Source organism: Thunnus thynnus, chromosome 16 (genome assembly GCF_963924715.1).
Source record: "Thunnus thynnus chromosome 16, fThuThy2.1, whole genome shotgun sequence".
NCBI classification, from domain to species: Eukaryota; Metazoa; Chordata; class Actinopteri; order Scombriformes; family Scombridae; genus Thunnus; species Thunnus thynnus.
In genome coordinates this window covers 1,663,028-1,677,089 of record NC_089532.1, presented here as the reverse complement: position 1 = coordinate 1,677,089, position 14,062 = coordinate 1,663,028, and the positions used below count along the sequence as shown (strand labels likewise).

General features: G+C 39.2%; 1 long non-coding RNA gene across 1 annotated transcript; it reads right to left on the bottom strand.

The window, feature by feature from the left end:
* Positions 1–5,127: 5,127 nt before the first annotated feature.
* Positions 5,128–9,570, bottom strand: LOC137199543 (uncharacterized). The gene is made up of 3 exons (XR_010931804.1): positions 6,703–9,570; positions 5,922–6,018; positions 5,128–5,636 (listed from the first exon to the last, which is right to left on the bottom strand). It is a non-coding gene; the product is annotated as an uncharacterized lncRNA (long non-coding RNA).
* Positions 9,571–14,062: the final 4,492 nt, after the last annotated feature.

The window sequence follows — 14,062 nt, the reverse complement described above, 5'->3', positions numbered from 1 at the left end:
CATCAGACGCACATTAAAGGATCTTTAACGACTGTTCTGAACAGAATGACTGATTACAGCAAACCCGCCTCAGCGTTCATTCATCTGAATATTATTATATAATATAAGCGAGACTTGAAAAATTGCGGATCTGTCCTTTAAACTGTGAGTTCTTCTGAGACCAGCGGTTCCAGGACTGATCTCTGAGTACGAAGCTGTTTGTTTTCTTACAACAGCAGCTGTTATAAAACATTTATGACACGTTAATAATATATTAATAATACGTTTACAGAGAACTTTCACTCAACTCTCAACTTAAAGTTTGTGCTTCAACACAAAAGAAAATCTGTGCCGACCGACCGAACAGCGACCGGGACGGAGTGCCTGGTTAAATGTGTGTATGTGTGTGTGGTTAAATGTGTGTGTGTGTGTGTGGTTAAATGTGTGTGTGTGTGTGTGTGTGTGTGTGTGTGGTTAAGTGTGTGTGTGTGTGTGTGTGTGTGTGTGTGTGTGTGTGTGTGTGTGTGTGTGTGTACAGTTAAGTGTGTGTGTGTGTGTGTGGTTAAGTGTGTGTGTGTGTGTGTGTGCGTGTGTGTGTGGTGTTTGCAGGCTGCAGTCATCCAACAGGGTAGTTGGATCTAATCTTGATATGTTGAACAAGCAAACCGGAGCAGCAGCAGCATCAGCACTCCCCCCCCCTCCCTACCACCATCCTCCCCCCTCCTCCCCCCCCTTCCTCCCCCACTCTGATAAATAATAAACGACCTTTGAGTGGCTCCAATTTATGAGCCGGTGAGAGCGGGGGCCCGATAATGGACTAATTAGTTGTATCTCACATTAACTGATATCGGACACTCGGCTCCTCACTGCTAACTTTTATGTCTGGGATCTGCCCCGGGGGCCCCGATTTTGGACACCCAAAATGGAGGAAGAAGGGGGGAGGAGGAGGAGGGTGAATGGGGTAATTTTCTGTTCCGGGGGGGAGGGAGGGAGGGGGGGTGGAGGTATTTGGGAAAACAGCTACTAACAGGTATTTCTGTGTATCAAAGCTTCCACAATCCCCGACGGAAACAAAACCAGAGGAGAAAATGCACAAACTGACAAAGTGGAGTATTTCAGAGGTTGGTGGTGCAGCGGCGGCGGTGGCAGTGGAGGAGGAGGAGGAGGAGGAGGAGGTGGAGTTGGTGGATGAGGAACAAGGCAGGGTGGTGAAAACAGGTGAGGCTTTGTTTGGCTGAGTTTCTGAGGTAGATCCATATCAGGAATCCTCTCCCGCTCTGCCTTGCGCTCTCTGCGAGGCAGATCGGTTTACGGCGTGGAGACTTGCTGTCGCCTCTCCGTCGGCTGACAGACAGGCAGGAAGGCAGAGGAGGGAGAAGAAGAAGAAGAAGAAGAAGACAGAAGAAGGAGAAGGAAGAGAAGAAGTGCAGTACAAGGCTGCAGAGAAAAGATGAGATTAGATAAAAGTTTGATGATCCCTGAGGGGAAACTGGGACGAGAACTGGATCCTGATAAGACCTGAGAACAGAGCAAACAAAGGCTGTGGAAGATAATACAACATGTACAAACAATAATAAACAATATAAAAATAGAACAAGTGCAACAAAAGACCTGTATAATACTGCAAACATGATATGCAGATAAACTCAGATAATGAGACCCAGAGGTCAAAGATGAAGAGGATTTATTAAACATCCGTAGCGACGTTTCCAACCAAACACAGCTCAAATTTTAACTGATTTATTAGATATTAGAACTACTGTTGTCTGAATATTAGGAAGTGTTTTTAATATTTTACAAAACTAAGTAGAAACCAATGACTGCCTGTGACAGTTTAAAATATACATTTAAATTTCTAAAATGCAGCAAATGATGGAAGAAGTATTCAGATGGTTTACTGCAGTAAAAGTAGTGTCGAAGTACTGTGTCCTACTACAGTAAAAGTACATAAGTATTATGAGCTTGATGTAGTTAAAGTATTGCAGTAAAAGTACATAAGTATTATGAGCTTGATGTAGTTAAAGTATTGCAGTAAAAGTACATAAGTATTATGAGCTTGATGTAGTTAAAGTATTGCAGTAAAAGTAGTGGTTTGGTCCCTCTGACTGATATATTATTATATATGACATCATTAGATTATTAATAGTGAAGCATCAGTGTTAGAGCAGCATGTTACTGTTGTAGCTGCTGGAGGTGGAGCTAGTTTACGCTACTTTATATACAGTTAGCTAGTTTAGTCCAGTGGTTCCCAACCTAGGGGTCGGGCCCCTCCAAAGGGTCAGCAGATAAATCTGAGGGGTGGTGAGATGATTAATGGGAGAGGAAAGAAGAAAAAACAAAGTTCTGATACACAAATCTGTTTTCAGTTTTTGGACTTTTTCTCTAATCTTTGATTTTTGCTGAAATATTGGATCATTTGAACATTTATTGAAATGAAAGCATGTGAGAAGTTTAGAGGGAAAAATCACTATTTGGTGGAGCTGTTAACAACTCATAGACATGTGAAATGTGACCCCGACTACACACTGCTTTTTGTAAGACGTCAAAAGACAAAAAGGTTGGAAACCACTGGTTTCATCTTTAACAATGTGTTGTATTTTAAAAGCTTGTTATATTATCCATTGTGTCAAATCTTCATCTGAAAAGTAACTAAAGCTGTCAAATAAATGTAGTGGAGTAGAAAGTACAATATTTCCCTCTGAAATGTAGAAAGTAGCATCACATGGAAATACTCAAGTAAAGTACCTCAAAATTGCACTTCAGTACAGTACTTGAGTAAATGTACATACATACATTTCAACACTGGTACTAACATACAGTGTTGGTCAACAACAAACTCTATAGGAGGTTAATCCGGCTGTGTTTTAGCTCCCAGAACCTGACGTATTTCTGAATAAAATGTAAAAAGTTAAAAAGTATTTGATGTATAAATAGTAAATAAACATGAAAATATATTTGGCTCATATCAAGAGGTGCAGAAGGATTAACACATGGATTCAGGAATAAAACTTGGAAAATCTATGTGTTTAAAGTTAATATAATGAATAATAGGATGTCATGTAAACACCACACCTCTGTCCGTCTTCTTCTTCTCTCGCTGACTAAAGAATGTTTGTCCTGGAGTTAATCCCTGACATGACGCCTCGTTTCTGCTCCGACTCTGCAAGTAATCCTCTCCACCACAAAGACACACAAAAGAGAGAGAGAGAGGAGGAAGGGGGGTGGGGGGGGGGGGGTGAACCTGAACAGTAAGTGAGTGGTAGAGCAGGTTTGGATAATTAGTCATCTCATTTCCAGATAATTAACACAGAACCACAGAGCTCTGTAACCTGGGCTGCAGGTGTGTGTGTGTGTGTGCATGCATGTGTGTGTGTGTGTGTGTGTGTGTGTGTGTGTGTGTGTGTGTGTTATATGACACATTTGCTGAAGTGTTTAACAAATGACATTTCTGTTCAGACATGTCGCGGCCTCCTCGCTGCTGATACAGAAATCTGGTTCTTCTGTAGATCATATGTGTCCTTCAAACTCAGCAAGTTTTCATTTTTAAAGGATAATTCTGCTGATTTTTTTTTATGTTTTTCTCCTCATCAGCAAATTTCTAGTAATTAGTAATTACTCAACGGCAGCTCCATCAACGGTGCCTTTAAAGGTCTGATCATCTTTCTTCTTGTCAACAAATCTCATGTTTGGATGAACTGATCTACTAACAAGATATATCTTATTCCTCCATTGTTGTTCCAAAAACTATTAAAAACACATCAGTGAGTCACAGCGCTGCACTGGGTCACATGTTCCTTCATCATGAAGAGTTTGGTTGCGTTAGTTTGTTTAGAAACGGCTTCATAGACTAATAACAGCATCACGTTTTCAGTCTCCGGAGAGTGTGAGTGTGAGTATGAATGAAGTTATATTAATATATCACTCTAAAGTCACAGGGAGTCCTGTGTGTGTTCAGGTTTAGACGATAAAAGCACTTTGGTTCCGGTTGGTGAAAGATGGTGGTTTCACTCAAATGCTAATAAACATGTTGAGCTTCAAGTCACTGCAGAGTTTTTCTGTATTAAACAGAGACCAGGATCTTTATCTGACCTGAACCAAGAGCTGCCAGAGTCTGAACACGACCACAAACACTTGAATATTGCTCTGCAAAATCAGATATTTTGGTGGGGAAAAAAAGATCAAGGTCAATCATACGTTCAGTATCAACAAATATATTCATTAACAATATTTTTTCATTATGTTGAGAGAAAACAGCAGCATCACACTTCTAGCAAAACGCTGTTACAATTTAGCCGAATATGAAAGTAATTTCTAGCTTGTTATGCAACATATCACAAAGTGTTGACTTTGTGCTGGATTTCACAGCTTTTTCTCCTTCTTTACTCAAAAAATGTAAACTTCTCTTACATCCGTACATGTTGGAGCTGAATCACATCCGAAATATGAGAGTGAACAACATCAACAACACATTCCAGTATTTAACTACATAAGTCTGGAAGCAGTTTTTATGTTGTTTGAAGAAAATCACATTTCATAACACAACAGGGTAAGGGTTAGGGTAGGGTTAGGGTTAGGGGTATGGTTAAGGTTAGGGTAGGGTTAGGGCCAGGGTTAGGGTAGGGTTAGGGTTAGGGTTAGGGTAGGGTTAGGGTTAGGGTAGGGTTATGGTTATGGTTAGGGTTAGGGTTAGGGTAGGGTTAGGGTTAGGGTTGGGGTAGGGTTAGGGTAGGGTTAGGGTTACGGTTACGGTTAGGGTTAGGGCCAGGGTAGGGTTAGGGTTATGGTTAAGGTTAGGGTAGGGTTAAGGTTAGGGTTAGGGTAGGGTTAAGGTTAGGGTAGGGTTATGGTTAGGGTTAGGGTAGGGTTAGGGTTAGGGCCAGGGTTATGGTTATGGTTAGGGTTAGGGTTAGGGTAGGGTTAGGGTTAGGGTTGGGGTAGGGTTAGGGTAGGGTTAGGGTTACGGTTACGGTTAGGGTTAGGGCCAGGGTAGGGTTAGGGTTATGGTTAAGGTTAGGGTAGGGTTAAGGTTAGGGTTAGGGTAGGGTTAAGGTTAGGGTAGGGTTATGGTTAGGGTAGGGTTATGGTTAGGGTTAGGGTAGGGTTATGGTTAGGGTTAGGGTAGGGTTAAGGTTAGGGTTAAGGTTAGGGTAGGGTAGGGTCACGGTTAGGGTTAGGGGTTTTTTCTACTACAGGATGCAATGTGTTTTCACAATATACGAATATGTTGAATTATACAATAATGTTTCTATATTCTGTATTTTTAGAAAATTCCTATTATTGACAATGTAGTGAAATTAGTGAGCTTCATTCATTTTTAAATATCTCTTTGTTAAATCTCTTTTTTAACCTTTTAATGTTTCTGTTTTCATGTTTTGTGAGCACATATTATTGCATCTTTTTTGTATGAAATGTGCTACATAAATAAAGTTTTATTATCATTATTATTCTGATCTTGTATATCGAGCAGATACACGATGCACTCGGCCTCATGTTTGTTTATTCATCAGCTCCACAGTTACCCATCATCTCTGTTGTTTGAGGTCATAATCTGCTGCATCGATTATCTTGCGGCTTTGGAAATGGCTGACGGTGCTTCGGTCATCTCTTCCGCTGACAACACAACATCTGAAGTATCAATAGCAACAACAGAAACACATCTGAAAAAAACAAAAACATTACAAACATGAATCACTTATTCTCCATTACGTTAGCCCGGCTGGGCTGCGGGGAGGAGGAAGAAAACACAGCTGAGATCAGTTTACCAGCCTCTTTATTTACAACCACGACCACCAGCACCAACACAAATCAATGACATTCCCAGAAAAGTACATTTTATATCAGTCCCTCCAGGAAACTGGAGATTTTGTGATTGCAATAATTAACACAAATTCAAGAAATCTCTACAATATTTGTGGCAATTTTGCTAAATTACTGCAACTTACCAAATCAACAGACCGCTTGGGATGTGGACCAATTTTCCCATTTCGTGTCGTAGTAATTTACGTCATCGCAGTGCGTATTCAGCAAGGATTCAGGCGCCTTCATGTGGAAGATGGACAAATCTGAACTGTAGTTTCAAACATGAGTTGTATACAATAATATAGGTGTAAGAGATTGCTTCAGAATACAAGTTGATTTTGTTCAGACAGCAAAGATGGACATAATCTACCTCTCAAACATAAAAATGAGCACTTTGGAAATGAAACTATATTTTTATGTTAATGGATTTATTTTAATGTCATTATTGACTGATTTTATTTTGTGTTAATGTTGAGGTGAAAGTTTATTTAATAAAGATTTATAAATGGAACTCAAGTATAGTATTTTCTTTTTTATATAAATTTGAGCCCATGGTTCTCATGTTCAGAAGTTCAATTAAAAAATAGCACTGAAATATCGTTTCAGTGATATCCAGTACATTTTTTATTGAAGGAAGTGGTTACATTTGACTCTTCCCTGGTGGTGGTTTTTTATTATTTTCCTTTGCTTGGAATTTTACCCAAATTGTATCACAATTTTTGAGAAAAGCTGCTGCAAAATCAAGCATTTTTGGTCGCAGTGATCACAAAAAAACTGTGAAATTTTCAAAGGTCTGATATATGTTAATCTCATTGTTTATACTTAAAACTCATGGAGCTCCATTTTAAATTCCAGTGAAGTTAGTCTTGTACCGAGTTCAACCTGTAAATCTAACCATCTGTGTGTGTTTTGGGCCCTGCTCACCGTCTGACAGGCCGTCACCTTGTCGACTCGTTTCTCTGTTGCTGTAAAATACTTGTCAGGACATCTTCCAGCTGCTAAAACCAGCATGTCCTCCAGCACTGGCACTGGTCCCAGTATGTCAGAGTGGCGAGGCCGGATGAAGAGAGCCGCTCCAGGCAGAGTGACACTGATACTGTGAGCTGCTCCTCTTTCAGGTCTGGTTAACTAGAGCAGAAACCTGCAGAGCAGCAGCTGTGTCTTTAAATCGCGCTGCTTCACCTTTAGGTATTTTACCTTCATCTCTTGTATGTCCTTCAGCTACTTTATCTTTAGCCACCTAACGTCTTTCAGCTAAATTAGCATTTTTACCTGATGTCCTTTAGCTACTTAGCTACTTTAGCGTCATCTCCTTTATGTCCTTTATCTACTTTAGCTGTAGCTCCTTTATGTCCTTTATCTACTTTAGCTGTAGCTCCTTTATGTCCTTTAGCTTTTTTAGCTTTAATTACCTGATGTCCTTTAGCTACTTTAGCTTTAGCTCCTACATGTATTTTAGATACTTAGATGAAGTTACCTAGCTACTTTAGCTTTATTGAACTGTATCTACTTTGGCATTAGCTATGTTTTTGAGCCACTTAATCTTTAGAGGCTAAAATCCTTTAGCCACTGGGATAGCTGTCTGGTGTCCTTTAGCTACTTAAGCTTTAGCCACCTAATGCACTTGACATCTTTAAGCACTTGGTGTCCTTTATATTGCTCATGCTTAATGTCTTTTGGCTAATTAAACATCTAGTGTTCTCTAGTGTTCTCCATCTTACCATTTTATCTACATTAGCGTTCAAGCCACTTGATGTCTTTAGGCTTTTGGGGACCTTTATCTGTTTCACCCTTAATGTCCTTTAACTACTTAAGCATTAGCTACAAATGTCCTTTACTTACTTTAGTATTTAATTTAGCTTTTAGTCCTTTAGATATCTTAGCTCCAGCTACCTACTTAGGTTTAACTATCCCATTACCTTAGCTAGCTTATTAGCTCTAGGTACCTAAAGTCCTTTAGCTACTTTAGCTTTAGTTACCTGATGTTTTTTAGCAACTTTAGCTTAGCAACATAGCTATGTAACCTTTCCCCACTGTAGCTTTAGGCACATCCTTTAGCTACTTAAACATTTAGTGTCCTGTATCTACTTTAGCATTAGCTATGTCTTCGAACTGCTTCATCTTCAGCAGCTAAAATCCTTTAGCCACCTAGATGTAGCTTCCTGTTTTATTTAGCTATGTTACTTTTAGCTACCTGATGTCCTTTAGCTTCTTTAGCTTTAGCTATTTGATTTGTTATCCCGTTCAATGCTGTATTCTGAAATTTGTGTTCTATTCTGTACACACATCTATTGCACGATTGTCCTTCCAAGGAGAGAGATCTCTCTGTTGCTCTTCCTGAGGTTTCTTCCATTTTTTCCCGTTAAAGGTTTTTTTTTTTTTTTTAGAGTTTTCCATATTAAAATTGAGGATCTAAGGACAGAGGATGTTGTATTGCTGTACAGACTGTAAAGTCCCTGAGGAAAATTTGTGATTTGTGATATTGAGCTTTACACATAAAATTGGTTTGATGTCCTTTAGCTTCTTCAGCTTTAGCTACTTGGTAACAAGCAGAGTTACGCACGTTGTACACCCGCTTACGTAGGCGCATACTGTCTTGGTAATGCATCCTTGAAATAACAGTGAAACACTGCACTATTGACTTCAGACCAGGTTTTTGTTGGTCAATAGCGCAATCGCTTTCTGCTGCCTCAAGATAGCAATGCACCAACCTTTGTCCTTTAGCTAGTTTAGCACAATATGTGTTTCAGTTTTAGTTACCCTGTTAGCTTTAGGTCCTTCAGCTACTCCAGCTTTACCTGGTGTCCTTTAGCAATATAGCATTTTGTGTCCTTTATCGCTTTAGTTACTTGAAGTCCTGTAGTTACTTTAGCTACTTTATGTCCTTTAGCTATTAGCTTTACAACCTCATGTCTTTGAGTTGAATCAGCTTAGATACCTAGCATCCTTTAGCTACTTTAGCTTGAGCAACCTGAGGTCCTTTAGTTGTTAAGCAACTTCAGTTTGAGCTACCTGCCAGATAGCATATTTTTCCTTTTTATAGTTTTTTTGTGTGTTATATAAATCAAAGCACCAGGTAAAACATGATACTTTCACAGCTGCCATAGCTGTAATCTACATTTTTGTAGTTCACAAAGCCTTTCACCCTACTTCCTGTAAAATTCCAACACACACACTCATCATCAAGCAGGTATCATCACAGAAACCTACCTGTGTCCTTTCTCAAATGTCCTAAATATTCAGAAGCGGAAATGTTTTGGGGCATTTTTAAACACTTTATTCAAAACGAACAATCTAAAAACAGCATTTTATTTACAGATATTGGGTCCTTTACCATGTAGATGAGGGCTGCTTTATTTCAGATTGGTTGCTGAGCTCTTCAGATAAGATCTAGTCTTCTAAAGGTTTTATTTACTGGACAAAAAGAAAGAGAGAGAAGATATCCCATCGTTCCGTCTTCTGTGTTAAGTGGAGGTCAAGCAAGGTTCATCTCCAGCTGATCATCTTACAGAGAGAGAGAAAGAGAGCCGACCACAGACCTGCACACTTTGAATTCAACACAATTAGCCTGTTAGCTGCTTTATCATCATTATTACAACACTGACTGTGTCATGAGTCAACTGAGAAAAATAAGATTGACCCAGAAAAAGACTGCAGCTGTAAATGTGTTGGAAGAAGTACTTAGATCCTTTACTTAAGTGCAAGTAATAATACAGTAATGTAAAAATAAGTATTATGAGCTTGATGTAGTTAAAGTATTGCAGTAAAAGTACATAAGTATTATGAGCTTGATGTAGTTAAAGTATTGCAGTAAAAGCACATAAGTATTATGAGCTTGATGTAGTTAAAGTATTGCAGTAAAAGTACATAAGTATTATGAGCTTGATGTAGTTAAAGTATTGCAGTAAAAGTAGTGGTTTAGTCCCTCTGACTGATATATTATTATATATGACATCATTAGATTATTAATAGTGAAGCATCAGTGTTAGAGCAGCATGTTACTGTTGTAGCTGCTGGAGGTGGAGCTAGTTTACACTACTTTATATACAGTTAGCTAGTTTATTCCAGTGGTTCCCAACCTAGGGGTGGGGCCCCTCCAAAGGGTCAGCAGATAAATCTGAGGGGTCGTGAGATGATTAATGGGAGAGGAAAGAAGAAAAAATCTGTTTTCAGACTTTTTCTCTAATCTTTGATTTTTGCTGAAATATTGGATCATTTGAACATTTATTGAAATGAAAGCATGTGAGAAGTTTAGAGGGAAAAATCACTATTTGGTGGAGCTGTTAACAACTCATAGACATGTGAAATGTGACCCCGACTACACACTGCTTTTTGTAAGACGTCAAAAGCCAAAAAGGTTGGAAACCACTGGTTTCATCTTTAACAATGTGTTGTATTTTAAAAGCTTGTTATATTATCCATTGTGTCAAATCTTCATCTGAAAAGTAACTAAAGCTGTCAAATAAATGTAGTGGAGTAGAAAGTACAATATTTCCCTCTGAAATGTAGTGGAGTGGAAGTATAAAGTACCTCAGACTTGAATAAATGTACTTAGTTACTTTCCATCACTGACAACAGATGAACACAATTAAAACAAACACAACTTTAGGATTCATTCATAACGAAGTCTTTTGCTTATTTTTGTGTTTGATTCTCTATAACCAGCACCAGTGTAAATCACCTGTCATGTCAAGTGTGATTTTAAAACAGCAGATTTTTTTTCTCACTTTGGATCATTCAGTGCTCATGTGAACATGTTGGCATATTTAGGTTGTGAAACCCAAATCCAGCCTGAATAGAGCTGGTATGAATTAATGAACAGTGTATGCGGCGCTCCTTTCTGCACATGGACGACGGTTAAGTCGATTTTGACAGGCAATTAGGAAAAAGGCCCACAGAAATATTTTTCAAACAAAAGCTCTTGATAGCTTAATGGTTGGTAAATCCAGGCCTCCTGCAGGACGGAGCCAGGTGGGCGGTTCATGGAGGTGAAACACGGTCGCCGACGATCAGAAACAGACCTCTAAGAGTCAGGAATGTACATGTGAGCCGAGCTAAACCAGACCAGGCCAAACCAGGTCTCCACCCAGGGGTCTTATGGGGTCCACAGAGCCTCCACTGATCCCAGAGAAGAGCTCTGTCATTGGTTGTGATTTTATACATAATTAATAACTTTTTACCTTCAAGACAACTTCCATGGTTTTGTTAGTATTGTTTAAAGGATTCCAATCAGCTGGAACCAGTGTACAGAGAGATATCAGCAATGGTAGAAAGTAACTAAGTACATTTACTTACGTCCAGTTTTGAGGTACTTGTACTTTACTTGAGTATTTCCATGTGATGCTACTTTCTACATTTCAGAGGGAAATATTGTACTTTCTACTCCACTACATTTATTTGACAGCTTTAGTTACTTTTCAGATGAAGATTTGACACAATGGATAATATAACAAGCTTTTAAAACCAGTGGTTTCCAACCTTTTTGGCTTTTGACGTCTTACAGAAAGCAGTGTGTAGTCGAACCTTTGGTGTTTCGAATCCAATGTCATATAGAAAACCAGATGTTGAGGTGACATCCTGGTCAGATAATCTGTCCTGTCCAACAGCACTGAAGGGATATATCAGTATTATGATATGAGGATATTACCTGATATTTTCCTTTTTGAAATTATTGGGTCAGTGGAACACTTGTCTGAACTTTTCTGGGTGTTGTAGCTGAGTGAAATGAACACTGACTTCATGCTTTTTAGTCTTTTTTCAATGTAAATATCTCTTTAAAGCATCATTAGTCATCTTGCCTTGACTCCGTTGTTTAAAGGAAGGGATTTGTCAGAGGAAACACTGTCAGATTTTTGTTATTTTGGCACAATTTTAAAATCAAACTGTATCATAACTACATGTGCAGAGTGTTGACAAATGAGCCGCAGAAACTTCAAAATAACATCCGAAGGTGTTGAGAGTCAGACTCACTTCAGCTCCGTTCTTGTATTTTTTTTTTGGAGTTCCTTTCCTTTTTCTTCTTCTTGGCTTTGACATTTCTGTGTTTGACCATGAACTGAAACAATTCAAGACAACAAAGAAAACACACAAGATAAAAAAAAGCACACTCACACTGATATTTTTCCTCCTTTGAAATAACATTCGTGTTGATTCTTGAGAATACTTTCTCACCTAAAGCCTCCAGAAACTCTAACGCAATCAGTCAGGAAGTGACTTTAAACTCTGACACAACAACCATCATCCCTGCAGCTCTGAATACCTGCACTCTGGGCTCAGTGCGCCAGATTAGAAAACACTCCTATGTGTCATTCTGGAGTCACATGGTCAAACCACGAATCTGCTCGTTTAATTTGGAGGACTTGTTGTCCAACATGGACGAGGACACGGACAGTAGATGCATGTTTACTTGCAGGAGCCAAGCAGTCACACAGAGATACATTTTGGGCTGCATATATACTTGCATGTGTCAGACAAGAGTAGATGACAAAAGCTTTAAGCTTTAAGGAGGACGTTAAGGTGTGTGGTTGGGTCACCAACAGTCGTCATTAAGTGTGTTTCCATCCACCTGCTTTTATACATATTTTTCAATTTGTACATAAAAACCTGAGTGGAGACACAATACATTTGAAAAAAAATTGAAATATCTTGTCTGAGGTGTAAAAGTAGTCGTGTGGAAGCAAATTTAAAAACAGACTGAGTGAATAAATGATGACGTACATGAATCATGTGACTTAAACGTCACTGAAGAGCAGAAAACATTAGATCTGTGTGGAGCGATGATGAGGAGACTGTAACCTTCCTCACGTCAATACATGAAACTAACAGAAATGTCATATTTCCATCATGTTTTCCATCGTTTGAGCTTTGACTGTCGCTCTTTTAATGACGTCATCTCGTTGTGTCTTCTTCTTCTGCGACGGTTTAATGGCTCTGACTGGAGGATTAGCGCCACCTGCTGTTTATCTGCTGATATTTACACAACAGCAGTGGATGGAAACGTGCTTTCACTACGTTTTCTTTTGATGATTTTCTGCAAATTTTGATTAAAATTTGTGCTACATTTGGATGCAATGTATGGATGAAACTTGGCTGGATTATCGGTAGTATCTTAACCATGACCACATTCTTTCTGGTAACTTTCAGGGCAGAACAAGTTCTACATGTTTTACAACACAAGTATCATTGGTTGCATTTGTGTATTTCTTACTGTAGTTGTTATTTACATCCTTACAGTCCATTTGTGAAAAATCTTTGCTCAAGTTTTAATGTAAACCATGAAAATGCTTTCAGTGGGGGACAAAATATTTTTGTTAGACGGCTGGATTTGGCTTCCGTTGGCCTGAGACGATAAGAAAATACATCCAAAAATCTACAACTACTGTACGTAAAGGGCTGCAACTGTGGCATCACATTTTTTCAGAGCCTAAAATGTTAGATTATACAATTTATTGTCATATATGACAAAGAAACAGCAAATGGTTATATTTGAGAACCATTGAATGTTTGAGTTTTTTGCTTGAAAAGTGACTGAAATGATTAATCGATTATCTAATTAGCTGCATATTCATTTTCTGTTTAATCAATTCATCAACTAATTGCTGCACCTCTGATATCGAATATATCTGACAGTGGTCATCATCCTCGGTCCTTTAACCAAACTTTAACCACAGATCAGATAATGAATCTTCATTGTTCTTTAGTTTGGAGGGTTTGTTGGAAAGGAAATCCCCGCTTGGCTTCCCATCGCCTCCTTTATTTTCATGTATCAGGACACCTCGCCATGTATTACCACTTTTACACACTCTGTGCAGCTTTTTGCTGTTCACACTGGGCAGGACAACATCAAATCTGGGCATCGCGGCAGAGAAAAGCAGGATTGTTGGAGTGTCAGCTGCAGCCTGACTGCTCTGTGGATCCACCAGCAGCCTGATCAGCACTCAGAGCTGTGGAGACGCCTGATGCCAAACAGATCAATGATGGTTCCTGTCTGGCCAGGCGGACGCTCCTTCTGGAGAACCAAGTCTTCCATCACAACATATTGAGGGCAACAAACCACCACCCATCACCCTCCCCCTCCCCTCTCATCGAGGCAGAGGGAAAATAGACTCAGACAAAGGCTGGCGGAGAAAACACTCGTCAGGAAAGATCTCAGTTGTGAATGGAGAAGTTCAGACGCAGCAACTGTCACCAAAACGTCCCATCAGAACCAGTTTTATTGAGAAAATGACTCAGACTCAAATGTTTCAGACGTCCGATCCACAATATAAGTTACATAAGAAAATCC